Source organism: Lepisosteus platostomus, chromosome 20, assembly GCF_059453375.1.
Source record: "Lepisosteus platostomus isolate fLepPlt1 chromosome 20, fLepPlt1.hap1, whole genome shotgun sequence".
Lineage (NCBI taxonomy): Eukaryota > Metazoa > Chordata > Actinopteri > Semionotiformes > Lepisosteidae > Lepisosteus > Lepisosteus platostomus.
In genome coordinates, this window is record NC_142630.1 from 21,083,059 (window position 1) to 21,110,447 (window position 27,389).

Here is a 27,389-nt window from a genome sequence, read left to right on the forward strand (position 1 = left end):
CATGTAACTTATAGGTCAGGAACAGCACACTTTTCAAAACGTGTTTTTCAGCCCGAAATAAACGTCTTTTTTCAGACTGTTGAATCCCTATGTAACTGGCTGGCTCAGAAGAGCCCACTGGGTCAGCCTTTTATCCCAGTGTGCAAAAAGTGTCAAAACGTGTTTTTCAGCAGAAATAAACATGTTTCTGCAACTTTGGTAAACCCCATGTAACTTATAGATCAGGAGCAGCACAGTTTTCAAAACGTGTTTTTCAGCCCGAAATAAACACGTTTTTTCAGACTGTTGAATCCCTATGTAACTGGCTGGCTCAGAAGAGCCCACTGAGTCAGCCTTTTACCCCAGTGTGCAAAAAGTGTCAAAACGTGTTTTTCAGCAGAAATAAACATGTTTCTGCAACTTTGGTCAACCCCATGTAACTTATAGGTCAGGAGCAGCACACTTTTCAAAAAGTGTTTTTCAGCCCGAAAGAAACGTCTTTTCTCAGACTGTTGAATCCCTATGTAACTGGCTGGCTCAGAACAGCCCACTGAGTCAGCCTTTTATCCCAGTGTGCAAAAAGTGTCAAAACGTGTTTTTCAGCAGAAATAAACATGTTTCTGCAACTTTGGTAAACCCCATGTAACTTATGGGTCAGGAACAGAACACGTTTCAAAACATGTTTTTCAGCCCGAAATAAACGCGTTTTTTCAGACTGTTGAATCCCAATGTATCTGCCTGGCTCAGAAGAGCCCACTGAGTCAGCCCTTAACCCCAGTGTGCAGAAAGTGTCAAAACGTGTTTTTCAGCAGAAATAAACATGTTTCTGCAACTTTGGTCAACCCCATGTAACTTATGGGTCAGGAAAAGCACACTTTTCAAAACGTGTTTTTCAGCCCGAAATAAACACGTTTTTTCAGACTGTTGAATCCCTATGTAACTGGCTGGCTCAGAAGAGCCCACTGAGTCAGCCTTTTACCCCAGTGTGCAAAAAGTGTCAAAACGTGTTTTTCAGCAGAAATAAACATGTTTCTGCAACTTTGGTAAACCCCATGTAACTTATAGATCAGGAGCAGCACAGTTTTCAAAACGTGTTTTTCAGCCCGAAATAAACACGTTTTTTCAGTCTGTTGAATCCCTATGTAACTAGCTGGCTCAGAACAGCCCACTGAGTCAGCCTTTTATCCCAGTGTGTAAAAAGTGTCAAAACGTGTTTTTCAGCAGAAATAAACACGTTTTTTCAGTCTGTTGAATCCCTGTGTAACTGGCTGGCTCAGAACAGCCCACCGAGTCAGCCTTTTATCCCAGTGTGTAAAAAGTGTCAAAACGTGTTTTTCAGCAGAAATAAACATGTTTCTGCAACTTTGGTCAACCCCATGTAACTTATAGGTCAGGAACAGCACACTTTTCAAAACGTGTTTTTCAGCCCGAAATAAACGTCTTTTTTCAGACTGTTGAATCCCTATGTAACTGGCTGGCTCAGAAGAGCCCACTGGGTCAGCCTTTTATCCCAGTGTGCAAAAAGTGTCAAAACGTGTTTTTCAGCAGAAATAAACATGTTTCTGCAACTTTGGTAAACCCCATGTAACTTATAGATCAGGAGCAGCACAGTTTTCAAAACGTGTTTTTCAGCCCGAAATAAACACGTTTTTTCAGACTGTTGAATCCCTATGTAACTGGCTGGCTCAGAACAGCCCACTGAGTCAGCCTTTTATCCCAGTGTGCAAAAAGTGTCAAAACGTGTTTTTCAGCAGAAATAAACGTTTCTGCAACTTTGGTAAACCCCATGTAACTTATAGATCAGGAGCAGCACAGTTTTCAAAACGTGTTTTTCAGCCCGAAATAAACACGTTTTTTCAGACTGTTGAATCCCTATGTAACTGGCTGGCTCAGAAGAGCCCACTGAGTCAGCCTTTTATCCCAGTGTGCAAAAAGTGTCAAAACGTGTTTTTCAGCAGAAATAAACATGTTTCTGCAACTTTGGTCAACCCCATGTAACTTATGGGTCAGGAACAGCACACTTTTCAAAACGTGTTTTTCAGCCCGAAATAAACACGTTTTTTCAGACTGTTGAATCCCTATGTAACTGGCTGGCTCAGAAGAGCCCACTGAGTCAGCCTTTTACCCCAGTGTGCAAAAAGTGTCAAAACGTGTTTTTCAGCAGAAATAAACATGTTTCTGCAACTTTGGTCAACCCCATGTAACTTATAGGTCAGGAACAGCACACTTTTCAAAACGTGTTTTTCAGCCCGAAATAAACACGTTTTTTCAGTCTGTTGAATCCCTATGTAACTAGCTGGCTCAGAACAGCCCACTGAGTCAGCCTTTTATCCCAGTGTGTAAAAAGTGTCAAAACGTGTTTTTCAGCAGAAATAAACACGTTTTTTCAGTCTGTTGAATCCCTGTGTAACTGGCTGGCTCAGAACAGCCCACCGAGTCAGCCTTTTATCCCAGTGTGTAAAAAGTGTCAAAACGTGTTTTTCAGCAGAAATAAACATGTTTCTGCAACTTTGGTCAACCCCATGTAACTTATAGGTCAGGAACAGCACACTTTTCAAAACGTGTTTTTCAGCCCGAAATAAACGTCTTTTTTCAGACTGTTGAATCCCTATGTAACTGGCTGGCTCAGAAGAGCCCACTGGGTCAGCCTTTTATCCCAGTGTGCAAAAAGTGTCAAAACGTGTTTTTCAGCAGAAATAAACATGTTTCTGCAACTTTGGTAAACCCCATGTAACTTATAGATCAGGAGCAGCACAGTTTTCAAAACGTGTTTTTCAGCCCGAAATAAACACGTTTTTTCAGACTGTTGAATCCCTATGTAACTGGCTGGCTCAGAACAGCCCACTGAGTCAGCCTTTTATCCCAGTGTGCAAAAAGTGTCAAAACGTGTTTTTCAGCAGAAATAAACGTTTCTGCAACTTTGGTAAACCCCATGTAACTTATAGATCAGGAGCAGCACAGTTTTCAAAACGTGTTTTTCAGCCCGAAATAAACACGTTTTTTCAGACTGTTGGATCCCTATGTAACTGGCTGGCTCAGAAGAGCCCACTGAGTCAGCCTTTTATCCCAGTGTGCAAAAAGTGTCAAAACGTGTTTTTCAGCAGAAATAAACATGTTTCTGCAACTTTGGTCAACCCCATGTAACTTATGGGTCAGGAACAGCACACTTTTCAAAACGTGTTTTTCAGCCCGAAATAAACACGTTTTTTCAGACTGTTGAATCCCTATGTAACTGGCAGGCTCAGAAGAGCCCACTGAGTCAGCCTTTTACCCCAGTGTGCAAAAAGTGTCAAAACGTGTTTTTCAGCAGAAATAAACATGTTTCTGCAACTTTGGTAAACCCCATGTAACTTATGGGTTAGGAACAGCACACTTTTCAAAACGTGTTTTTCAGCCCGAAATAAACACGTTTTTTCAGAGTGTTGAATCCCTATGTAACTGGCTGGCTCAGAACAGCCCACTGAGTCAGCCTTTTACCCCAGTGTGCAAAAAGTGTCAAAACGTGTTTTTCAGCAGAAATAAACATGTTTCTGCAACTTTGGTAAACCCCATGTAACTTATGGGTTAGGAACAGCACACTTTTCAAAACGTGTTTTTCAGCCCGAAATAAACACGTTTTTTCAGTCTGTTGAATCCCTGTGTAACTGGCTGGCTCAGAACAGCCCACTGAGTCAGCCTTTTATCCCAGTGTGTAAAAAGTGTCAAAACGTGTTTTTCAGCAGAAATAAACATGTTTCTGCAACTTTGGTCAACCCCATGTAACTTATAGGTCAGGAACAGCACACTTTTCAAAACGTGTTTTTCAGCCCGAAATAAACGTCTTTTTTCAGACTGTTGAATCCCTATGTAACTGGCTGGCTCAGAAGAGCCCACTGGGTCAGCCTTTTATCCCAGTGTGCAAAAAGTGTCAAAACGTGTTTTTCAGCAGAAATAAACATGTTTCTGCAACTTTGGTAAACCCCATGTAACTTACAGATCAGGAGCAGCACAGTTTTCAAAACGTGTTTTTCAGCCCGAAATAAACACGTTTTTTCAGACTGTTGAATCCCTATGTAACTGGCTGGCTCAGAAGAGCCCACTGAGTCAGCCTTTTACCCCAGTGTGCAAAAAGTGTCAAAACGTGTTTTTCAGCAGAAATAAACATGTTTCTGCAACTTTGGTCAACCCCATGTAACTTATGGGTCAGGAAAAGCACACTTTTCAAAACGTGTTTTTCAGCCCGAAATAAACACGTTTTTTCAGACTGTTGAATCCCTATGTAACTGGCTGGCTCAGAAGAGCCCACTGAGTCAGCCTTTTACCCCAGTGTGCAAAAAGTGTCAAAACGTGTTTTTCAGCAGAAATAAACATGTTTCTGCAACTTTGGTAAACCCCATGTAACTTATAGATCAGGAGCAGCACAGTTTTCAAAACGTGTTTTTCAGCCCGAAATAAACACGTTTTTTCAGACTGTTGAATCCCTATGTAACTGGCTGGCTCAGAAGAGCCCACTGAGTCAGCCTTTTACCCCAGTGTGCAAAAAGTGTCAAAACGTGTTTTTCAGCAGAAATAAACATGTTTCTGCAACTTTGGTCAACCCCATGTAACTTATAGGTCAGGAGCAGCACACTTTTCAAAAAGTGTTTTTCAGCCCGAAATAAACGTCTTTTCTCAGACTTTTGAATCCCTATGTAACTGGCTGGCTCAGAACAGCCCACTGAGTCAGCCTTTTATCCCAGTGTGCAAAAAGTGTCAAAACGTGTTTTTCAGCAGAAATAAACATGTTTCTGCAACTTTGGTAAACCCCATGTAACTTATGGGTCAGGAACAGAACACGTTTCAAAACATGTTTTTCAGCCCGAAATAAACGCGTTTTTTCAGACTGTTGAATCCCAATGTATCTGCCTGGCTCAGAAGAGCCCACTGAGTCAGCCCTTAACCCCAGTGTGCAGAAAGTGTCAAAACGTGTTTTTCAGCAGAAATAAACATGTTTCTGTAACTTTGGTCAACCCCATGTAACTTATGGGTCAGGAAAAGCACACTTTTCAAAACGTGTTTTTCAGCCCGAAATAAACACGTTTTTTCAGACTGTTGAATCCCTATGTAACTGGCTGGCTCAGAAGAGCCCACTGAGTCAGCCTTTTATCCCAGTGTGCAAAAAGTGTCAAAACGTGTTTTTCAGCAGAAATAAACATGTTTCTGCAACTTTGGTCAACCCCATGTAACTTATGGGTCAGGAACAGCACACTTTTCAAAACGTGTTTTTCAGCCCGAAATAAACACGTTTTTTCAGACTGTTGAATCCCTATGTAACTGGCTGGCTCAGAAGAGCCCACTGAGTCAGCCTTTTACCCCAGTGTGCAAAAAGTGTCAAAACGTGTTTTTCAGCAGAAATAAACATGTTTCTGCAACTTTGGTCAACCCCATGTAACTTATAGGTCAGGAACAGCACACTTTTCAAAACGTGTTTTTCAGCCCGAAATAAACACGTTTTTTCAGTCTGTTGAATCCCTATGTAACTGGCTGGCTCAGAACAGCCCACTGAGTCAGCCTTTTATCCCAGTGTGTAAAAAGTGTCAAAACGTGTTTTTCAGCAGAAATAAACACGTTTTTTCAGTCTGTTGAATCCCTGTGTAACTGGCTGGCTCAGAACAGCCCACCGAGTCAGCCTTTTATCCCAGTGTGTAAAAAGTGTCAAAACGTGTTTTTCAGCAGAAATAAACATGTTTCTGCAACTTTGGTCAACCCCATGTAACTTATAGGTCAGGAACAGCACACTTTTCAAAACGTGTTTTTCAGCCCGAAATAAACGTCTTTTTTCAGACTGTTGAATCCCTATGTAACTGGCTGGCTCAGAAGAGCCCACTGGGTCAGCCTTTTATCCCAGTGTGCAAAAAGTGTCAAAACGTGTTTTTCAGCAGAAATAAACATGTTTCTGCAACTTTGGTAAACCCCATGTAACTTATAGATCAGGAGCAGCACAGTTTTCAAAACGTGTTTTTCAGCCCGAAATAAACACGTTTTTTCAGACTGTTGAATCCCTATGTAACTGGCTGGCTCAGAACAGCCCACTGAGTCAGCCTTTTATCCCAGTGTGCAAAAAGTGTCAAAACGTGTTTTTCAGCAGAAATAAACGTTTCTGCAACTTTGGTAAACCCCATGTAACTTATAGATCAGGAGCAGCACAGTTTTCAAAACGTGTTTTTCAGCCCGAAATAAACACGTTTTTTCAGACTGTTGGATCCCTATGTAACTGGCTGGCTCAGAAGAGCCCACTGAGTCAGCCTTTTATCCCAGTGTGCAAAAAGTGTCAAAACGTGTTTTTCAGCAGAAATAAACATGTTTCTGCAACTTTGGTCAACCCCATGTAACTTATGGGTCAGGAACAGCACACTTTTCAAAACGTGTTTTTCAGCCCGAAATAAACACGTTTTTTCAGACTGTTGAATCCCTATGTAACTGGCAGGCTCAGAAGAGCCCACTGAGTCAGCCTTTTACCCCAGTGTGCAAAAAGTGTCAAAACGTGTTTTTCAGCAGAAATAAACATGTTTCTGCAACTTTGGTAAACCCCATGTAACTTATGGGTTAGGAACAGCACACTTTTCAAAACGTGTTTTTCAGCCCGAAATAAACACGTTTTTTCAGAGTGTTGAATCCCTATGTAACTGGCTGGCTCAGAACAGCCCACTGAGTCAGCCTTTTACCCCAGTGTGCAAAAAGTGTCAAAACGTGTTTTTCAGCAGAAATAAACATGTTTCTGCAACTTTGGTAAACCCCATGTAACTTATGGGTTAGGAACAGCACACTTTTCAAAACGTGTTTTTCAGCCCGAAATAAACACGTTTTTTCAGTCTGTTGAATCCCTGTGTAACTGGCTGGCTCAGAACAGCCCACTGAGTCAGCCTTTTATCCCAGTGTGTAAAAAGTGTCAAAACGTGTTTTTCAGCAGAAATAAACATGTTTCTGCAACTTTGGTCAACCCCATGTAACTTATAGGTCAGGAACAGCACACTTTTCAAAACGTGTTTTTCAGCCCGAAATAAACGTCTTTTTTCAGACTGTTGAATCCCTATGTAACTGGCTGGCTCAGAAGAGCCCACTGGGTCAGCCTTTTATCCCAGTGTGCAAAAAGTGTCAAAACGTGTTTTTCAGCAGAAATAAACATGTTTCTGCAACTTTGGTAAACCCCATGTAACTTATAGATCAGGAGCAGCACAGTTTTCAAAACGTGTTTTTCAGCCCGAAATAAACACGTTTTTTCAGACTGTTGAATCCCTATGTAACTGGCTGGCTCAGAAGAGCCCACTGAGTCAGCCTTTTATCCCAGTGTGCAAAAAGTGTCAAAACGTGTTTTTCAGCAGAAATAAACATGTTTCTGCAACTTTGGTCAACCCCATGTAACTTATGGGTCAGGAACAGCACACTTTTCAAAACGTGTTTTTCAGCCCGAAATAAACACGTTTTTTCAGACTGTTGAATCCCTATGTAACTGGCTGGCTCAGAAGAGCCCACTGAGTCAGCCTTTTACCCCAGTGTGCAAAAAGTGTCAAAACGTGTTTTTCAGCAGAAATAAACATGTTTCTGCAACTTTGGTCAACCCCATGTAACTTATAGGTCAGGAACAGCACACTTTTCAAAACGTGTTTTTCAGCCCGAAATAAACACGTTTTTTCAGTCTGTTGAATCCCTATGTAACTGGCTAACTCAGAACAGCCCACTGAGTCAGCCTTTTATCCCAGTGTGTAAAAAGTGTCAAAACGTGTTTTTCAGCAGAAATAAACACGTTTTTTCAGTCTGTTGAATCCCTGTGTAACTGGCTGGCTCAGAACAGCCCACTGAGTCAGCCTTTTATCCCAGTGTGTAAAAAGTGTCAAAACGTGTTTTTCAGCAGAAATAAACATGTTTCTGCAACTTTGGTAAACCCCATGTAACTTATAGATCAGGAGCAGCACAGTTTTCAAAACGTGTTTTTCAGCCCGAAATAAACACGTTTTTTCAGACTGTTGAATCCCTATGTAACTGGCTGGCTCAGAACAGCCCACTGAGTCAGCCTTTTATCCCTGTGTGCAAAAAGTGTCAAAACGTGTTTTTCAGCAGAAATAAACGTTTCTGCAACTTTGGTAAACCCCATGTAACTTATAGATCAGGAGCAGCACAGTTTTCAAAACGTGTTTTTCAGCCCGAAATAAACACGTTTTTTCAGACTGTTGGATCCCTATGTAACTGGCTGGCTCAGAAGAGCCCACTGAGTCAGCCTTTTATCCCAGTGTGCAAAAAGTGTCAAAACGTGTTTTTCAGCAGAAATAAACATGTTTCTGCAACTTTGGTCAACCCCATGTAACTTATGGGTCAGGAACAGCACACTTTTCAAAACGTGTTTTTCAGCCCGAAATAAACACGTTTTTTCAGATTGTTGAATCCCTATGTAACTGGCTGGCTCAGAAGAGCCCACTGAGTCAGCCTTTTACCCCAGTGTGCAAAAAGTGTCAAAACGTGTTTTTCAGCAGAAATAAACATGTTTCTGCAACTTTGGTCAACCCCATGTAACTTATAGGTCAGGAACAGCACACTTTTCAAAACGTGTTTTTCAGCCCGAAATAAACACGTTTTTTCAGTCTGTTGAATCCCTATGTAACTGGCTGGCTCAGAACAGCCCACTGAGTCAGCCTTTTATCCCAGTGTGTAAAAAGTGTCAAAACGTGTTTTTCAGCAGAAATAAACATGTTTCTGCAACTTTGGTCAACCCCATGTAACTTATAGGTCAGGAACAGCACACTTTTCAAAACGTGTTTTTCAGCCCGAAATAAACGTCTTTTTTCAGACTGTTGGATCCCTATGTAACTGGCTGGCTCAGAAGAGCCCACTGAGTCAGCCTTTTATCCCAGTGTGCAAAAAGTGTCAAAACGTGTTTTTCAGCAGAAATAAACATGTTTCTGCAACTTTGGTCAACCCCATGTAACTTATGGGTCAGGAACAGCACACTTTTCAAAACGTGTTTTTCAGCCCGAAATAAACACGTTTTTTCAGACTGTTGAATCCCTATGTAACTGGCAGGCTCAGAAGAGCCCACTGAGTCAGCCTTTTACCCCAGTGTGCAAAAAGTGTCAAAACGTGTATTTCAGCAGAAATAAACATGTTTCTGCAACTTTGGTAAACCCCATGTAACTTATGGGTTAGGAACAGCACACTTTTCAAAACGTGTTTTTCAGCCCGAAATAAACACGTTTTTTCAGAGTGTTGAATCCCTATGTAACTGGCTGGCTCAGAACAGCCCACTGAATCAGCCTTTTACCCCAGTGTGCAAAAAGTGTCAAAACGTGTTTTTCAGCAGAAATAAACATGTTTCTGCAACTTTGGTAAACCCCATGTAACTTATGGGTTAGGAACAGCACACTTTTCAAAACGTGTTTTTCAGCCCGAAATAAACACGTTTTTTCAGTCTGTTGAATCCTTGTGTAACTGGCTGGCTCAGAACAGCCCACTGAGTCAGCCTTTTATCCCAGTGTGTAAAAAGTGTCAAAACGTGTTTTTCAGCAGAAATAAACATGTTTCTGCAACTTTGGTCAACCCCATGTAACTTATAGGTCAGGAACAGCACACTTTTCAAAACGTGTTTTTCAGCCCGAAATAAACGTCTTTTTTCAGACTGTTGAATCCCTATGTAACTGGCTGGCTCAGAAGAGCCCACTGGGTCAGCCTTTTATCCCAGTGTGCAAAAAGTGTCAAAACGTGTTTTTCAGCAGAAATAAACATGTTTCTGCAACTTTGGTAAACCCCATGTAACTTATAGATCAGGAGCAGCACAGTTTTCAAAACGTGTTTTTCAGCCGGAAAAAAACACGTTTTTTCAGACTGTTGAATCCCTATGTAACTGGCTGGCTCAGAAGAGCCCACTGAGTCAGCCTTTTACCCCAGTGTGCAAAAAGTGTCAAAACGTGTTTTTCAGCAGAAATAAACATGTTTCTGCAACTTTGGTCAACCCCATGTAACTTATAGGTCAGGAACAGCACACTTTTCAAAACGTGTTTTTCAGCCCGAAATAAACACGTTTTTTCAGACTGTTGAATCCCTATGTAACTGGCAGGCTCAGAAGAGCCCACTGAGTCAGCCTTTTACCCCAGTGTGCAAAAAGTGTCAAAACGTGTTTTTCAGCAGAAATAAACATGTTTCTGCAACTTTGGTAAACCCCATGTAACTTATGGGTTAGGAACAGCACACTTTTCAAAACGTGTTTTTCAGCCCGAAATAAACACGTTTTTTCAGAGTGTTGAATCCCTATGTAACTGGCTGGCTCAGAACAGCCCACTGAGTCAGCCTTTTACCCCAGTGTGCAAAAAGTGTCAAAACGTGTTTTTCAGCAGAAATAAACATGTTTCTGCAACTTTGGTAAACCCCATGTAACTTATGGGTTAGGAACAGCACACTTTTCAAAACGTGTTTTTCAGCCCGAAATAAACACGTTTTTTCAGTCTGTTGAATCCCTGTGTAACTGGCTGGCTCAGAACAGCCCACTGAGTCAGCCTTTTATCCCAGTGTGTAAAAAGTGTCAAAACGTGTTTTTCAGCAGAAATAAACATGTTTCTGCAACTTTGGTCAACCCCATGTAACTTATAGGTCAGGAACAGCACACTTTTCAAAACGTGTTTTTCAGCCCGAAATAAACGTCTTTTTTCAGACTGTTGAATCCCTATGTAACTGGCTGGCTCAGAAGAGCCCACTGGGTCAGCCTTTTATCCCAGTGTGCAAAAAGTGTCAAAACGTGTTTTTCAGCAGAAATAAACATGTTTCTGCAACTTTGGTAAACCCCATGTAACTTATAGATCAGGAGCAGCACAGTTTTCAAAACGTGTTTTTCAGCCGGAAATAAACACGTTTTTTCAGACTGTTGAATCCCTATGTAACTGGCTGGCTCAGAAGAGCCCACTGAGTCAGCCTTTTACCCCAGTGTGCAAAAAGTGTCAAAACGTGTTTTTCAGCAGAAATAAACATGTTTCTACAACTTTGGTCAACCCCATGTAACTTATAGGTCAGGAACAGCACACTTTTCAAAACGTGTTTTTCAGCCCGAAATAAACACGTTTTTTCAGTCTGTTGAATCCCTATGTAACTGGCTGGCTCAGAACAGCCCACTGAGTCAGCCTTTTATCCCAGTGTGTAAAAAGTGTCAAAACGTGTTTTTCAGCAGAAATAAACACGTTTTTTCAGTCTGTTGAATCCCTGTGTAACTGGCTGGCTCAGAACAGCCCACCGAGTCAGCCTTTTATCCCAGTGTGTAAAAAGTGTCAAAACGTGTTTTTCAGCAGAAATAAACATGTTTCTGCAACTTTGGTCAACCCCATGTAACTTATAGGTCAGGAACAGCACACTTTTCAAAACGTGTTTTTCAGCCCGAAATAAACGTCTTTTTTCAGACTGTTGAATCCCTATGTAACTGGCTGGCTCAGAAGAGCCCACTGGGTCAGCCTTTTATCCCAGTGTGCAAAAAGTGTCAAAACGTGTTTTTCAGCAGAAATAAACATGTTTCTGCAACTTTGGTAAACCCCATGTAACTTATAGATAAGGAGCAGCACAGTTTTCAAAACGTGTTTTTCAGCCCGAAATAAACACGTTTTTTCAGACTGTTGAATCCCTATGTAACTGGCTGGCTCAGAACAGCCCACTGAGTCAGCCTTTTATCCCAGTGTGCAAAAAGTGTCAAAACGTGTTTTTCAGCAGAAATAAACGTTTCTGCAACTTTGGTAAACCCCATGTAACTTATAGATCAGGAGCAGCACAGTTTTCAAAACGTGTTTTTCAGCCCGAAATAAACGTCTTTTTTCAGACTGTTGAATCCCTATGTAACTGGCTGGCTCAGAAGAGCCCACTGGGTCAGCCTTTTATCCCAGTGTGCAAAAAGTGTCAAAACGTGTTTTTCAGCAGAAATAAACATGTTTCTGCAACTTTGGTAAACCCCATGTAACTTATAGATCAGGAGCAGCACAGTTTTCAAAACGTGTTTTTCAGCCGGAAATAAACACGTTTTTTCAGACTGTTGAATCCCTATGTAACTGGCTGGCTCAGAAGAGCCCACTGAGTCAGCCTTTTACCCCAGTGTGCAAAAAGTGTCAAAACGTGTTTTTCAGCAGAAATAAACATGTTTCTGCAACTTTGGTCAACCCCATGTAACTTATAGGTCAGGAACAGCACACTTTTCAAAACGTGTTTTTCAGCCCGAAATAAACACGTTTTTTCAGTCTGTTGAATCCCTATGTAACTGGCTGGCTCAGAACAGCCCACTGAGTCAGCCTTTTATCCCAGTGTGTAAAAAGTGTCAAAACGTGTTTTTCAGCAGAAATAAACACGTTTTTTCAGTCTGTTGAATCCCTATGTAACTGGCTGGCTCAGAACAGCCCACTGAGTCAGCCTTTTATCCCAGTGTGTAAAAAGTGTCAAAACGTGTTTTTCAGCAGAAATAAACATGTTTCTGCAACTTTGGTCAACCCCATGTAACTTATAGGTCAGGAACAGCACACTTTTCAAAACGTGTTTTTCAGCCCGAAATAAACGTCTTTTTTCAGACTGTTGAATCCCTATGTAACTGGCTGGCTCAGAAGAGCCCACTGGGTCAGCCTTTTATCCCAGTGTGCAAAAAGTGTCAAAACGTGTTTTTCAGCAGAAATAAACATGTTTCTGCAACTTTGGTCAACCCCATGTAACTTATAGATCAGGAGCAGCACAGTTTTCAAAACGTGTTTTTCAGCCGGAAATAAACACGTTTTTTCAGACTGTTGAATCCCTATGTAACTGGCTGGCTCAGAACAGCCCACTGAGTCAGCCTTTTACCCCAGTGTGCAAAAAGTGTCAAAACGTGTTTTTCAGCAGAAATAAACATGTTTCTGCAACTTTGGTCAACCCCATGTAACTTATAGGTCAGGAACAGCACACTTTTCAAAACGTGTTTTTCAGCCCGAAATAAACACGTTTTTTCAGTCTGTTGAATCCCTATGTAACTGGCTGGCTCAGAACAGCCCACTGAGTCAGCCTTTTATCCCAGTGTGTAAAAAGTGTCAAAACGTGTTTTTCAGCAGAAATAAACATGTTTCTGCAACTTTGGTCAACCCCATGTAACTTATAGGTCAGGAACAGCACACTTTTCAAAACGTGTTTTTCAGCCCGAAATACACGTCTTTTTTCAGACTGTTGAATCCCTATGTAACTGGCTGGCTCAGAAGAGCCCACTGGGTCAGCCTTTTATCCCAGTGTGCAAAAAGTGTCAAAACGTGTTTTTCAGCAGAAATAAACATGTTTCTGCAACTTTGGTAAACCCCATGTAACTTATAGATCAGGAGCAGCACAGTTTTCAAAACGTGTTTTTCAGCCGGAAATAAACACGTTTTTTCAGACTGTTGAATCCCTATGTAACTGGCTGGCTCAGAAGAGCCCACTGAGTCAGCCTTTTACCCCAGTGTGCAAAAAGTGTCAAAACGTGTTTTTCAGCAGAAATAAACATGTTTCTGCAACTTTGGTCAACCCCATGTAACTTATAGGTCAGGAACAGCACACTTTTCAAAACGTGTTTTTCAGCCCGAAATACACGTCTTTTTTCAGACTGTTGAATCCCTATGTAACTGGCTGGCTCAGAAGAGCCCACTGGGTCAGCCTTTTATCCCAGTGTGCAAAAAGTGTCAAAACGTGTTTTTCAGCAGAAATAAACATGTTTCTGCAACTTTGGTAAACCCCATGTAACTTATAGATCAGGAGCAGCACAGTTTTCAAAACGTGTTTTTCAGCCGGAAATAAACACGTTTTTTCAGACTGTTGAATCCCAATGTATCTGCCTGGCTCAGAAGAGCCCACTGAGTCAGCCCTTAACCCCAGTGTGCAGAAAGTGTCAAAACGTGTTTTTCAGCAGAAATAAACATGTTTCTGCAACTTTGGTCAACCCCATGTAACTTATGGGTCAGGAAAAGCACACTTTTCAAAACGTGTTTTTCAGCCCGAAATAAACACGTTTTTTCAGACTGTTGAATCCCTATGTAACTGGCTGGCTCAGAAGAGCCCACTGAGTCAGCCTTTTATCCCAGTGTGCAAAAAGTGTCAAAACGTGTTTTTCAGCAGAAATAAACATGTTTCTGCAACTTTGGTCAACCCCATGTAACTTATAGGTCAGGAACAGCACACTTTTCAAAACGTGTTTTTCAGCCCGAAATAAACACTTTTTTTCAGTCTGTTGAATCCCTGTGTAACTGGCTGGCTCAGAACAGCCCACTGAGTCAGCCTTTTATCCCAGTGTGTAAAAAGTGTCAAAACGTGTTTTTCAGCAGAAATAAACATGTTTCTGCAACTTTGGTCAACCCCATGTAACTTATAGGTCAGGAACAGCACACTTTTCAAAACGTGTTTTTCAGCCCGAAATAAACGTCTTTTTTCAGACTGTTGAATCCCTATGTAACTGGCTGGCTCAGAAGAGCCCACTGGGTCAGCCTTTTATCACAGTGTGCAAAAAGTGTCAAAACGTGTTTTTCAGCAGAAATAAACATGTTTCTGCAACTTTGGTAAACCCCATGTAACTTATAGATCAGGAGCAGCACAGTTTTCAAAACGTGTTTTTCAGCCCGAAATAAACACGTTTTTTCAGACTGTTGGATCCCTATGTAACTGGCTGGCTCAGAAGAGCCCACTGAGTCAGCCTTTTATCCCAGTGTGCAAAAAGTGTCAAAACGTGTTTTTCAGCAGAAATAAACATGTTTCTGCAACTTTGGTCAACCCCATGTAACTTATGGGTCAGGAACAGCACACCTTTCAAAACGTGTTTTTCAGCCCGAAATAAACACGTTTTTTTCAGACTGTTGAATCCCTATGTAACTGGCAGGCTCAGAAGAGCCCACTGAGTCAGCCTTTTACCCCAGTGTGCAAAAAGTGTCAAAACGTGTTTTTCAGCAGAAATAAACATGTTTCTGCAACTTTGGTAAACCCCATGTAACTTATGGGTTAGGAACAGCACACTTTTCAAAACGTGTTTTTCAGCCCGAAATAAACACGTTTTTTCAGAGTGTTGAATCCCTATGTAACTGGCTGGCTCAGAACAGCCCACTGAGTCAGCCTTTTACCCCAGTGTGCAAAAAGTGTCAAAACGTGTTTTTCAGCAGAAATAAACATGTTTCTGCAACTTTGGTAAACCCCATGTAACTTATGGGTTAGGAACAGCACACTTTTCAAAACGTGTTTTTCAGCCCGAAATAAACACGTTTTTTCAGTCTGTTGAATCCCTGTGTAACTGGCTGGCTCAGAACAGCCCACTGAGTCAGCCTTTTATCCCAGTGTGTAAAAAGTGTCAAAACGTGTTTTTCAGCAGAAATAAACATGTTTCTGCAACTTTGGTCAACCCCATGTAACTTATAGGTCAGGAACAGCACACTTTTCAAAACGTGTTTTTCAGCCCGAAATAAACGTCTTTTTTCAGACTGTTGAATCCCTATGTAACTGGCTGGCTCAGAAGAGCCCACTGGGTCAGCCTTTTATCCCAGTGTGCAAAAAGTGTCAAAACGTGTTTTTCAGCAGAAATAAACATGTTTCTGCAACTTTGGTAAACCCCATGTAACTTATAGATCAGGAGCAGCACAGTTTTCAAAACGTGTTTTTCAGCCCGAAATAAACACGTTTTTTCAGACTGTTGAATCCCTATGTAACTGGCTGGCTCAGAAGAGCCCACTGAGTCAGCCTTTTACCCCAGTGTGCAAAAAGTGTCAAAACGTGTTTTTCAGCAGAAATAAACATGTTTCTGCAACTTTGGTCAACCCCATGTAACTTATAGGTCAGGAGCAGCACACTTTTCAAAAAGTGTTTTTCAGCCCGAAATAAACGTCTTTTCTCAGACTGTTGAATCCCTATGTAACTGGCTGGCTCAGAACAGCCCACTGAGTCAGCCTTTTATCCCAGTGTGCAAAAAGTGTCAAAACGTGTTTTTCAGCAGAAATAAACATGTTTCTGCAACTTTGGTAAACCCCATGTAACTTATGGGTCAGGAACAGAAAATGTTTCAAAACATGTTTTTCAGCCCGAAATAAACGCGTTTTTTCAGACTGTTGAATCCCAATGTATCTGCCTGGCTCAGAAGAGCCCACTGAGTCAGCCCTTAACCCCAGTGTGCAGAAAGTGTCAAAACGTGTTTTTCAGCAGAAATAAACATGTTTCTGCAACTTTGGTCAACCCCATGTAACTTATGGGTCAGGAAAAGCACACTTTTCAAAACGTGTTTTTCAGCCCGAAATAAACACGTTTTTTCAGACTGTTGAATCCCTATGTAACTGGCTGGCTCAGAAGAGCCCACTGAGTCAGCCTTTTACCCCAGTGTGCAAAAAGTGTCAAAACGTGTTTTTCAGCAGAAATAAACATGTTTCTGCAACTTTGGTCAACCCCATGTAACTTATAGGTCAGGAACAGCACACTTTTCAAAACGTGTTTTTCAGCCCGAAATAAACGTCTTTTTTCAGACTGTTGAATCCCTATGTAACTGGCTGGCTCAGAAGAGCCCACTGGGTCAGCCTTTTATCCCAGTGTGCAAAAAGTGTCAAAACGTGTTTTTCAGCAGAAATAAACATGTTTCTGCAACTTTGGTAAACCCCATGTAACTTATAGATCAGGAGCAGCACAGTTTTCAAAACGTGTTTTTCAGCCGGAAATAAACACGTTTTTTCAGACTGTTGAATCCCTATGTAACTGGCTGGCTCAGAAGAGCCCACTGAGTCAGCCTTTTACCCCAGTGTGCAAAAAGTGTCAAAACGTGTTTTTCAGCAGAAATAAACATGTTTCTGCAACTTTGGTCAACCCCATGTAACTTATAGGTCAGGAACAGCACACTTTTCAAAACGTGTTTTTCAGCCCGAAATAAACACGTTTTTTCAGTCTGTTGAATCCCTATGTAACTGGCTGGCTCAGAACAGCCCACTGAGTCAGCCTTTTATCCCAGTGTGTAAAAAGTGTCAAAACGTGTTTTTCAGCAGAAATAAACACGTTTTTTCAGTCTGTTGAATCCCTGTGTAACTGGCTGGCTCAGAACAGCCCACCGAGTCAGCCTTTTATCCCAGTGTGTAAAAAGTGTCAAAACGTGTTTTTCAGCAGAAATAAACATGTTTCTGCAACTTTGGTCAACCCCATGTAACTTATAGGTCAGGAACAGCACACTTTTCAAAACGTGTTTTTCAGCCCGAAATAAACGTCTTTTTTCAGACTGTTGAATCCCTATGTAACTGGCTGGCTCAGAAGAGCCCACTGGGTCAGCCTTTTATCCCAGTGTGCAAAAAGTGTCAAAACGTGTTTTTCAGCAGAAATAAACATGTTTCTGCAACTTTGGTAAACCCCATGTAACTTATAGATCAGGAGCAGCACAGTTTTCAAAACGTGTTTTTCAGCCCGAAATAAACACGTTTTTTCAGACTGTTGAATCCCTATGTAACTGGCTGGCTCAGAACAGCCCACTGAGTCAGCCTTTTATCCCAGTGTGCAAAAAGTGTCAAAACGTGTTTTTCAGCAGAAATAAACGTTTCTGCAACTTTGGTAAACCCCATGTAACTTATAGATCAGGAGCAGCACAGTTTTCAAAACGTGTTTTTCAGCCCGAAATAAACGTCTTTTTTCAGACTGTTGAATCCCTATGTAACTGGCTGGCTCAGAACAGCCCACTGAGTCAGCCTTTTATCCCAGTGTGTAAAAAGTGTCAAAACGTGTTTTTCAGCAGAAATAAACACGTTTTTTCAGTCTGTTGAATCCCTATGTAACTGGCTGGCTCAGAACAGCCCACTGAGTCAGCCTTTTATCCCAGTGTGTAAAAAGTGTCAAAACGTGTTTTTCAGCAGAAATAAACATGTTTCTGCAACTTTGGTCAACCCCATGTAACTTATAGGTCAGGAACAGCACACTTTTCAAAACGTGTTTTTCAGCCCGAAATAAACGTCTTTTTTCAGACTGTTGAATCCCTATGTAACTGGCTGGCTCAGAAGAGCCCACTGGGTCAGCCTTTTATCCCAGTGTGCAAAAAGTGTCAAAACGTGTTTTTCAGCAGAAATAAACATGTTTCTGCAACTTTGGTCAACCCCATGTAACTTATAGATCAGGAGCAGCACAGTTTTCAAAACGTGTTTTTCAGCCGGAAATAAACACGTTTTTTCAGACTGTTGAATCCCTATGTAACTGGCTGGCTCAGAACAGCCCACTGAGTCAGCCTTTTACCCCAGTGTGCAAAAAGTGTCAAAACGTGTTTTTCAGCAGAAATAAACATGTTTCTGCAACTTTGGTCAACCCCATGTAACTTATAGGTCAGGAACAGCACACTTTTCAAAACGTGTTTTTCAGCCCGAAATAAACACGTTTTTTCAGTCTGTTGAATCCCTATGTAACTGGCTGGCTCAGAAGAGCCCACTGGGTCAGCCTTTTATCCCAGTGTGCAAAAAGTGTCAAAACGTGTTTTTCAGCAGAAATAAACATGTTTCTGCAACTTTGGTAAACCCCATGTAACTTATAGATCAGGAGCAGCACAGTTTTCAAAACGTGTTTTTCAGCCGGAAATAAACACGTTTTTTCAGACTGTTGAATCCCTATGTAACTGGCTGGCTCAGAAGAGCCCACTGAGTCAGCCTTTTACCCCAGTGTGCAAAAAGTGTCAAAACGTGTTTTTCAGCAGAAATAAACATGTTTCTGCAACTTTGGTCAACCCCATGTAACTTATAGGTCAGGAACAGCACACTTTTCAAAACGTGTTTTTCAGCCCGAAATACACGTCTTTTTTCAGACTGTTGAATCCCTATGTAACTGGCTGGCTCAGAAGAGCCCACTGGGTCAGCCTTTTATCCCAGTGTGCAAAAAGTGTCAAAATGTGTTTTTCAGCAGAAATAAACATGTTTCTGCAACTTTGGTAAACCCCATGTAACTTATAGATCAGGAGCAGCACAGTTTTCAAAACGTGTTTTTCAGCCGGAAATAAACACGTTTTTTCAGACTGTTGAATCCCAATGTATCTGCCTGGCTCAGAAGAGCCCACTGAGTCAGCCCTTAACCCCAGTGTGCAGAAAGTGTCAAAACGTGTTTTTCAGCAGAAATAAACATGTTTCTGCAACTTTGGTCAACCCCATGTAACTTATGGGTCAGGAAAAGCACACTTTTCAAAACGTGTTTTTCAGCCCGAAATAAACACGTTTTTTCAGACTGTTGAATCCCTATGTAACTGGCTGGCTCAGAAGAGCCCACTGAGTCAGCCTTTTATCCCAGTGTGCAAAAAGTGTCAAAACGTGTTTTTCAGCAGAAATAAACATGTTTCTGCAACTTTGGTCAACCCCATGTAACTTATAGGTCAGGAACAGCACACTTTTCAAAACGTGTTTTTCAGCCCGAAATAAACACTTTTTTTCAGTCTGTTGAATCCCTGTGTAACTGGCTGGCTCAGAACAGCCCACTGAGTCAGCCTTTTATCCCAGTGTGTAAAAAGTGTCAAAACGTGTTTTTCAGCAGAAATAAACATGTTTCTGCAACTTTGGTCAACCCCATGTAACTTATAGGTCAGGAACAGCACACTTTTCAAAACGTGTTTTTCAGCCCGAAATAAACGTCTTTTTTCAGACTGTTGAATCCCTATGTAACTGGCTGGCTCAGAAGAGCCCACTGGGTCAGCCTTTTATCACAGTGTGCAAAAAGTGTCAAAACGTGTTTTTCAGCAGAAATAAACATGTTTCTGCAACTTTGGTAAACCCCATGTAACTTATAGATCAGGAGCAGCACAGTTTTCAAAACGTGTTTTTCAGCCCGAAATAAACACGTTTTTTCAGACTGTTGGATCCCTATGTAACTGGCTGGCTCAGAAGAGCCCACTGAGTCAGCCTTTTATCCCAGTGTGCAAAAAGTGTCAAAACGTGTTTTTCAGCAGAAATAAACATGTTTCTGCAACTTTGGTCAACCCCATGTAACTTATGGGTCAGGAACAGCACACTTTTCAAAACGTGTTTTTCAGCCCGAAATAAACACGTTTTTTCAGACTGTTGAATCCCTATGTAACTGGCAGGCTCAGAAGAGCCCACTGAGTCAGCCTTTTACCCCAGTGTGCAAAAAGTGTCAAAACGTGTTTTTCAGCAGAAATAAACATGTTTCTGCAACTTTGGTAAACCCCATGTAACTTATGGGTTAGGAACAGCACACTTTTCAAAACGTGTTTTTCAGCCCGAAATAAACACGTTTTTTCAGAGTGTTGAATCCCTATGTAACTGGCTGGCTCAGAACAGCCCACTGAGTCAGCCTTTTACCCCAGTGTGCAAAAAGTGTCAAAACGTGTTTTTCAGCAGAAATAAACATGTTTCTGCAACTTTGGTAAACCCCATGTAACTTATGGGTTAGGAACAGCACACTTTTCAAAACGTGTTTTTCAGCCCGAAATAAACACGTTTTTTCAGTCTGTTGAATCCCTGTGTAACTGGCTGGCTCAGAACAGCCCACTGAGTCAGCCTTTTATCCCAGTGTGTAAAAAGTGTCAAAACGTGTTTTTCAGCAGAAATAAACATGTTTCTGCAACTTTGGTCAACCCCATGTAACTTATAGGTCAGGAACAGCACACTTTTCAAAACGTGTTTTTCAGCCCGAAATAAACGTCTTTTTTCAGACTGTTGAATCCCTATGTAACTGGCTGGCTCAGAAGAGCCCACTGGGTCAGCCTTTTATCCCAGTGTGCAAAAAGTGTCAAAACGTGTTTTTCAGCAGAAATAAACATGTTTCTGCAACTTTGGTAAACCCCATGTAACTTATAGATCAGGAGCAGCACAGTTTTCAAAACGTGTTTTTCAGCCCGAAATAAACACGTTTTTTCAGACTGTTGAATCCCTATGTAACTGGCTGGCTCAGAAGAGCCCACTGAGTCAGCCTTTTACCCCAGTGTGCAAAAAGTGTCAAAACGTGTTTTTCAGCAGAAATAAACATGTTTCTGCAACTTTGGTCAACCCCATGTAACTTATAGGTCAGGAGCAGCACACTTTTCAAAAAGTGTTTTTCAGCCCGAAATAAACGTCTTTTCTCAGACTGTTGAATCCCTATGTAACTGGCTGGCTCAGAACAGCCCACTGAGTCAGCCTTTTATCCCAGTGTGCAAAAAGTGTCAAAACGTGTTTTTCAGCAGAAATAAACATGTTTCTGCAACTTTGGTAAACCCCATGTAACTTATGGGTCAGGAACAGAAAACGTTTCAAAACATGTTTTTCAGCCCGAAATAAACGCGTTTTTTCAGACTGTTGAATCCCAATGTATCTGCCTGGCTCAGAAGAGCCCACTGAGTCAGCCCTTAACCCCAGTGTGCAGAAAGTGTCAAAACGTGTTTTTCAGCAGAAATAAACATGTTTCTGCAACTTTGGTCAACCCCATGTAACTTATGGGTCAGGAAAAGCACACTTTTCAAAACGTGTTTTTCAGCCCGAAATAAACACGTTTTTTCAGACTGTTGAATCCCTATGTAACTGGCTGGCTCAGAAGAGCCCACTGAGTCAGCCTTTTACCCCAGTGTGCAAAAAGTGTCAAAACGTGTTTTTCAGCAGAAATAAACATGTTTCTGCAACTTTGGTAAACCCCATGTAACTTATAGATCAGGAGCAGCACAGTTTTCAAAACGTGTTTTTCAGCCCGAAATAAACACGTTTTTTCAGACTGTTGAATCCCTATGTAACTGGCTGGCTCAGAAGAGCCCACTGAGTCAGCCTTTTACCCCAGTGTGCAAAAAGTGTCAAAACGTGTTTTTCAGCAGAAATAAACATGTTTCTGCAACTTTGGTCAACCCCATGTAACTTATAGGTCAGGAGCAGCACACTTTTCAAAAAGTGTTTTTCAGCCCGAAATAAACGTCTTTTCTCAGACTGTTGAATCCCTATGTAACTGGCTGGCTCAGAACAGCCCACTGAGTCAGCCTTTTATCCCAGTGTGCAAAAAGTGTCAAAACGTGTTTTTCAGCAGAAATAAACATGTTTCTGCAACTTTGGTAAACCCCATGTAACTTATGGGTCAGGAACAGAACACGTTTCAAAACATGTTTTTCAGCCCGAAATAAACGCGTTTTTTCAGACTGTTGAATCCCAATGTATCTGCCTGGCTCAGAAGAGCCCACTGAGTCAGCCCTTAACCCCAGTGTGCAGAAAGTGTCAAAACGTGTTTTTCAGCAGAAATAAACATGTTTCTGTAACTTTGGTCAACCCCATGTAACTTATGGGTCAGGAAAAGCACACTTTTCAAAACGTGTTTTTCAGCCCGAAATAAACACGTTTTTTCAGACTGTTGAATCCCTATGTAACTGGCTGGCTCAGAAGAGCCCACTGAGTCAGCCTTTTATCCCAGTGTGCAAAAAGTGTCAAAACGTGTTTTTCAGCAGAAATAAACATGTTTCTGCAACTTTGGTCAACCCCATGTAACTTATAGGTCAGGAACAGCACACTTTTCAAAACGTGTTTTTCAGCCCGAAATAAACACGTTTTTTCAGTCTGTTGAATCCCTATGTAACTGGCTGGCTCAGAACAGCCCACTGAGTCAGCCTTTTATCCCAGTGTGTAAAAAGTGTCAAAACGTGTTTTTCAGCAGAAATAAACACGTTTTTTCAGTCTGTTGAATCCCTGTGTAACTGGCTGGCTCAGAACAGCCCACCGAGTCAGCCTTTTATCCCAGTGTGTAAAAAGTGTCAAAACGTGTTTTTCAGCAGAAATAAACATGTTTCTGCAACTTTGGTCAACCCCATGTAACTTATAGGTCAGGAACAGCACACTTTTCAAAACGTGTTTTTCAGCCCGAAATAAACGTCTTTTTTCAGACTGTTGAATCCCTATGTAACTGGCTGGCTCAGAAGAGCCCACTGGGTCAGCCTTTTATCCCAGTGTGCAAAAAGTGTCAAAACGTGTTTTTCAGCAGAAATAAACATGTTTCTGCAACTTTGGTAAACCCCATGTAACTTATAGATCAGGAGCAGCACAGTTTTCAAAACGTGTTTTTCAGCCCGAAATAAACACGTTTTTTCAGACTGTTGAATCCCTATGTAACTGGCTGGCTCAGAACAGCCCACTGAGTCAGCCTTTTATCCCAGTGTGCAAAAAGTGTCAAAACGTGTTTTTCAGCAGAAATAAACATGTTTCTGCAACTTTGGTCAACCCCATGTAACTTATGGGTCAGGAACAGCACACTTTTCAAAACGTGTTTTTCAGCCCGAAATAAACACGTTTTTTCAGACTGTTGAATCCCTATGTAACTGGCAGGCTCAGAAGAGCCCACTGAGTCAGCCTTTTACCCCAGTGTGCAAAAAGTGTCAAAACGTGTTTTTCAGCAGAAATAAACATGTTTCTGCAACTTTGGTAAACCCCATGTAACTTATGGGTTAGGAACAGCACACTTTTCAAAACGTGTTTTTCAGCCCGAAATAAACACGTTTTTTCAGAGTGTTGAATCCCTATGTAACTGGCTGGCTCAGAACAGCCCACTGAGTCAGCCTTTTACCCCAGTGTGCAAAAAGTGTCAAAACGTGTTTTTCAGCAGAAATAAACATGTTTCTGCAACTTTGGTAAACCCCATGTAACTTATGGTTTAGGAACAGCACACTTTTCAAAACGTGTTTTTCAGCCCGAAATAAACACGTTTTTTCAGTCTGTTGAATCCCTGTGTAACTGGCTGGCTCAGAACAGCCCACTGAGTCAGCCTTTTATCCCAGTGTGTAAAAAGTGTCAAAACGTGTTTTTCAGCAGAAATAAACATGTTTCTGCAACTTTGGTCAACCCCATGTAACTTATAGGTCAGGAACAGCACACTTTTCAAAACGTGTTTTTCAGCCCGAAATAAACGTCTTTTTTCAGACTGTTGAATCCCTATGTAACTGGCTGGCTCAGAAGAGCCCACTGGGTCAGCCTTTTATCCCAGTGTGCAAAAAGTGTCAAAACGTGTTTTTCAGCAGAAATAAACATGTTTCTGCAACTTTGGTCAACCCCATGTAACTTATAGATCAGGAGCAGCACAGTTTTCAAAACGTGTTTTTCAGCCGGAAATAAACACGTTTTTTCAGACTGTTGAATCCCTATGTAACTGGCTGGCTCAGAACAGCCCACTGAGTCAGCCTTTTACCCCAGTGTGCAAAAAGTGTCAAAACGTGTTTTTCAGCAGAAATAAACATGTTTCTGCAACTTTGGTCAACCCCATGTAACTTATAGGTCAGGAACAGCACACTTTTCAAAACGTGTTTTTCAGCCCGAAATAAACACGTTTTTTCAGTCTGTTGAATCCCTATGTAACTGGCTGGCTCAGAACAGCCCACTGAGTCAGCCTTTTATCCCAGTGTGTAAAAAGTGTCAAAACGTGTTTTTCAGCAGAAATAAACATGTTTCTGCAACTTTGGTCAACCCCATGTAACTTATAGGTCAGGAACAGCACACTTTTCAAAACGTGTTTTTCAGCCCGAAATACACGTCTTTTTTCAGACTGTTGAATCCCTATGTAACTGGCTGGCTCAGAAGAGCCCACTGGGTCAGCCTTTTATCCCAGTGTGCAAAAAGTGTCAAAACGTGTTTTTCAGCAGAAATAAACATGTTTCTGCAACTTTGGTAAACCCCATGTAACTTATAGATCAGGAGCAGCACAGTTTTCAAAACGTGTTTTTCAGCCGGAAATAAACACGTTTTTTCAGACTGTTGAATCCCTATGTAACTGGCTGGCTCAGAAGAGCCCACTGAGTCAGCCTTTTACCCCAGTGTGCAAAAAGTGTCAAAACGTGTTTTTCAGCAGAAATAAACATGTTTCTGCAACTTTGGTCAACCCCATGTAACTTATAGGTCAGGAACAGCACACTTTTCAAAACGTGTTTTTCAGCCCGAAATACACGTCTTTTTTCAGACTGTTGAATCCCTATGTAACTGGCTGGCTCAGAAGAACCCACTGGGTCAGCCTTTTATCCCAGTGTGCAAAAAGTGTCAAAACGTGTTTTTCAGCAGAAATAAACATGTTTCTGCAACTTTGGTAAACCCCATGTAACTTATAGATCAGGAGCAGCACAGTTTTCAAAACGTGTTTTTCAGCCGGAAATAAACACGTTTTTTCAGACTGTTGAATCCCAATGTATCTGCCTGGCTCAGAAGAGCCCACTGAGTCAGCCCTTAACCCCAGTGTGCAGAAAGTGTCAAAACGTGTTTTTCAGCAGAAATAAACATGTTTCTGCAACTTTGGTCAACCCCATGTAACTTATGGGTCAGGAAAAGCACACTTTTCAAAACGTGTTTTTCAGCCCGAAATAAACACGTTTTTTCAGACTGTTGAATCCCTATGTAACTGGCTGGCTCAGAAGAGCCCACTGAGTCAGCCTTTTATCCCAGTGTGCAAAAAGTGTCAAAACGTGTTTTTCAGCAGAAATAAACATGTTTCTGCAACTTTGGTCAACCCCATGTAACTTATAGGTCAGGAACAGCACACTTTTCAAAACGTGTTTTTCAGCCCGAAATAAACACTTTTTTTCAGTCTGTTGAATCCCTGTGTAACTGGCTGGCTCAGAACAGCCCACTGAGTCAGCCTTTTATCCCAGTGTGTAAAAAGTGTCAAAACGTGTTTTTCAGCAGAAATAAACATGTTTCTGCAACTTTGGTCAACCCCATGTAACTTATAGGTCAGGAACAGCACACTTTTCAAAACGTGTTTTTCAGCCCGAAATAAACGTCTTTTTTCAGACTGTTGAATCCCTATGTAACTGGCTGGCTCAGAAGAGCCCACTGGGTCAGCCTTTTATCACAGTGTGCAAAAAGTGTCAAAACGTGTTTTTCAGCAGAAATAAACATGTTTCTGCAACTTTGGTAAACCCCATGTAACTTATAGATCAGGAGCAGCACAGTTTTCAAAACGTGTTTTTCAGCCCGAAATAAACACGTTTTTTCAGACTGTTGGATCCCTATGTAACTGGCTGGCTCAGAAGAGCCCACTGAGTCAGCCTTTTATCCCAGTGTGCAAAAAGTGTCAAAACGTGTTTTTCAGCAGAAATAAACATGTTTCTGCAACTTTGGTCAACCCCATGTAACTTATGGGTCAGGAACAGCACACTTTTCAAAACGTGTTTTTCAGCCCGAAATAAACACGTTTTTTCAGACTGTTGAATCCCTATGTAACTGGCAGGCTCAGAAGAGCCCACTGAGTCAGCCTTTTACCCCAGTGTGCAAAAAGTGTCAAAACGTGTTTTTCAGCAGAAATAAACATGTTTCTGCAACTTTGGTAAACCCCATGTAACTTATGGGTTAGGAACAGCACACTTTTCAAAACGTGTTTTTCAGCCCGAAATAAACACGTTTTTTCAGAGTGTTGAATCCCTATGTAACTGGCTGGCTCAGAACAGCCCACTGAGTCAGCCTTTTACCCCAGTGTGCAAAAAGTGTCAAAACGTGTTTTTCAGCAGAAATAAACATGTTTCTGCAACTTTGGTAAACCCCATGTAACTTATGGGTTAGGAACAGCACACTTTTCAAAACGTGTTTTTCAGCCCGAAATAAACACGTTTTTTCAGTCTGTTGAATCCCTGTGTAACTGGCTGGCTCAGAACAGCCCACTGAGTCAGCCTTTTATCCCAGTGTGTAAAAAGTGTCAAAACGTGTTTTTCAGCAGAAATAAACATGTTTCTGCAACTTTGGTCAACCCCATGTAACTTATAGGTCAGGAACAGCACACTTTTCAAAACGTGTTTTTCAGCCCGAAATAAACGTCTTTTTTCAGACTGTTGAATCCCTATGTAACTGGCTGGCTCAGAAGAGCCCACTGGGTCAGCCTTTTATCCCAGTGTGCAAAAAGTGTCAAAACGTGTTTTTCAGCAGAAATAAACATGTTTCTGCAACTTTGGTAAACCCCATGTAACTTATAGATCAGGAGCAGCACAGTTTTCAAAACGTGTTTTTCAGCCCGAAATAAACACGTTTTTTCAGACTGTTGAATCCCTATGTAACTGGCTGGCTCAGAAGAGCCCACTGAGTCAGCCTTTTACCCCAGTGTGCAAAAAGTGTCAAAACGTGTTTTTCAGCAGAAATAAACATGTTTCTGCAACTTTGGTCAACCCCATGTAACTTATAGGTCAGGAGCAGCACACTTTTCAAAAAGTGTTTTTCAGCCCGAAATAAACGTCTTTTCTCAGACTGTTGAATCCCTATGTAACTGGCTGGCTCAGAACAGCCCACTGAGTCAGCCTTTTATCCCAGTGTGCAAAAAGTGTCAAAACGTGTTTTTCAGCAGAAATAAACATGTTTCTGCAACTTTGGTCAACCCCATGTAACTTATGGGTCAGGAAAAGCACACTTTTCAAAACGTGTTTTTCAGCCCGAAATAAACACGTTTTTTCAGACTGTTGAATCCCTATGTAACTGGCTGGCTCAGAAGAGCCCACTGAGTCAGCCTTTTATCCCAGTGTGCAAAAAGTGTCAAAACGTGTTTTTCAGCAGAAA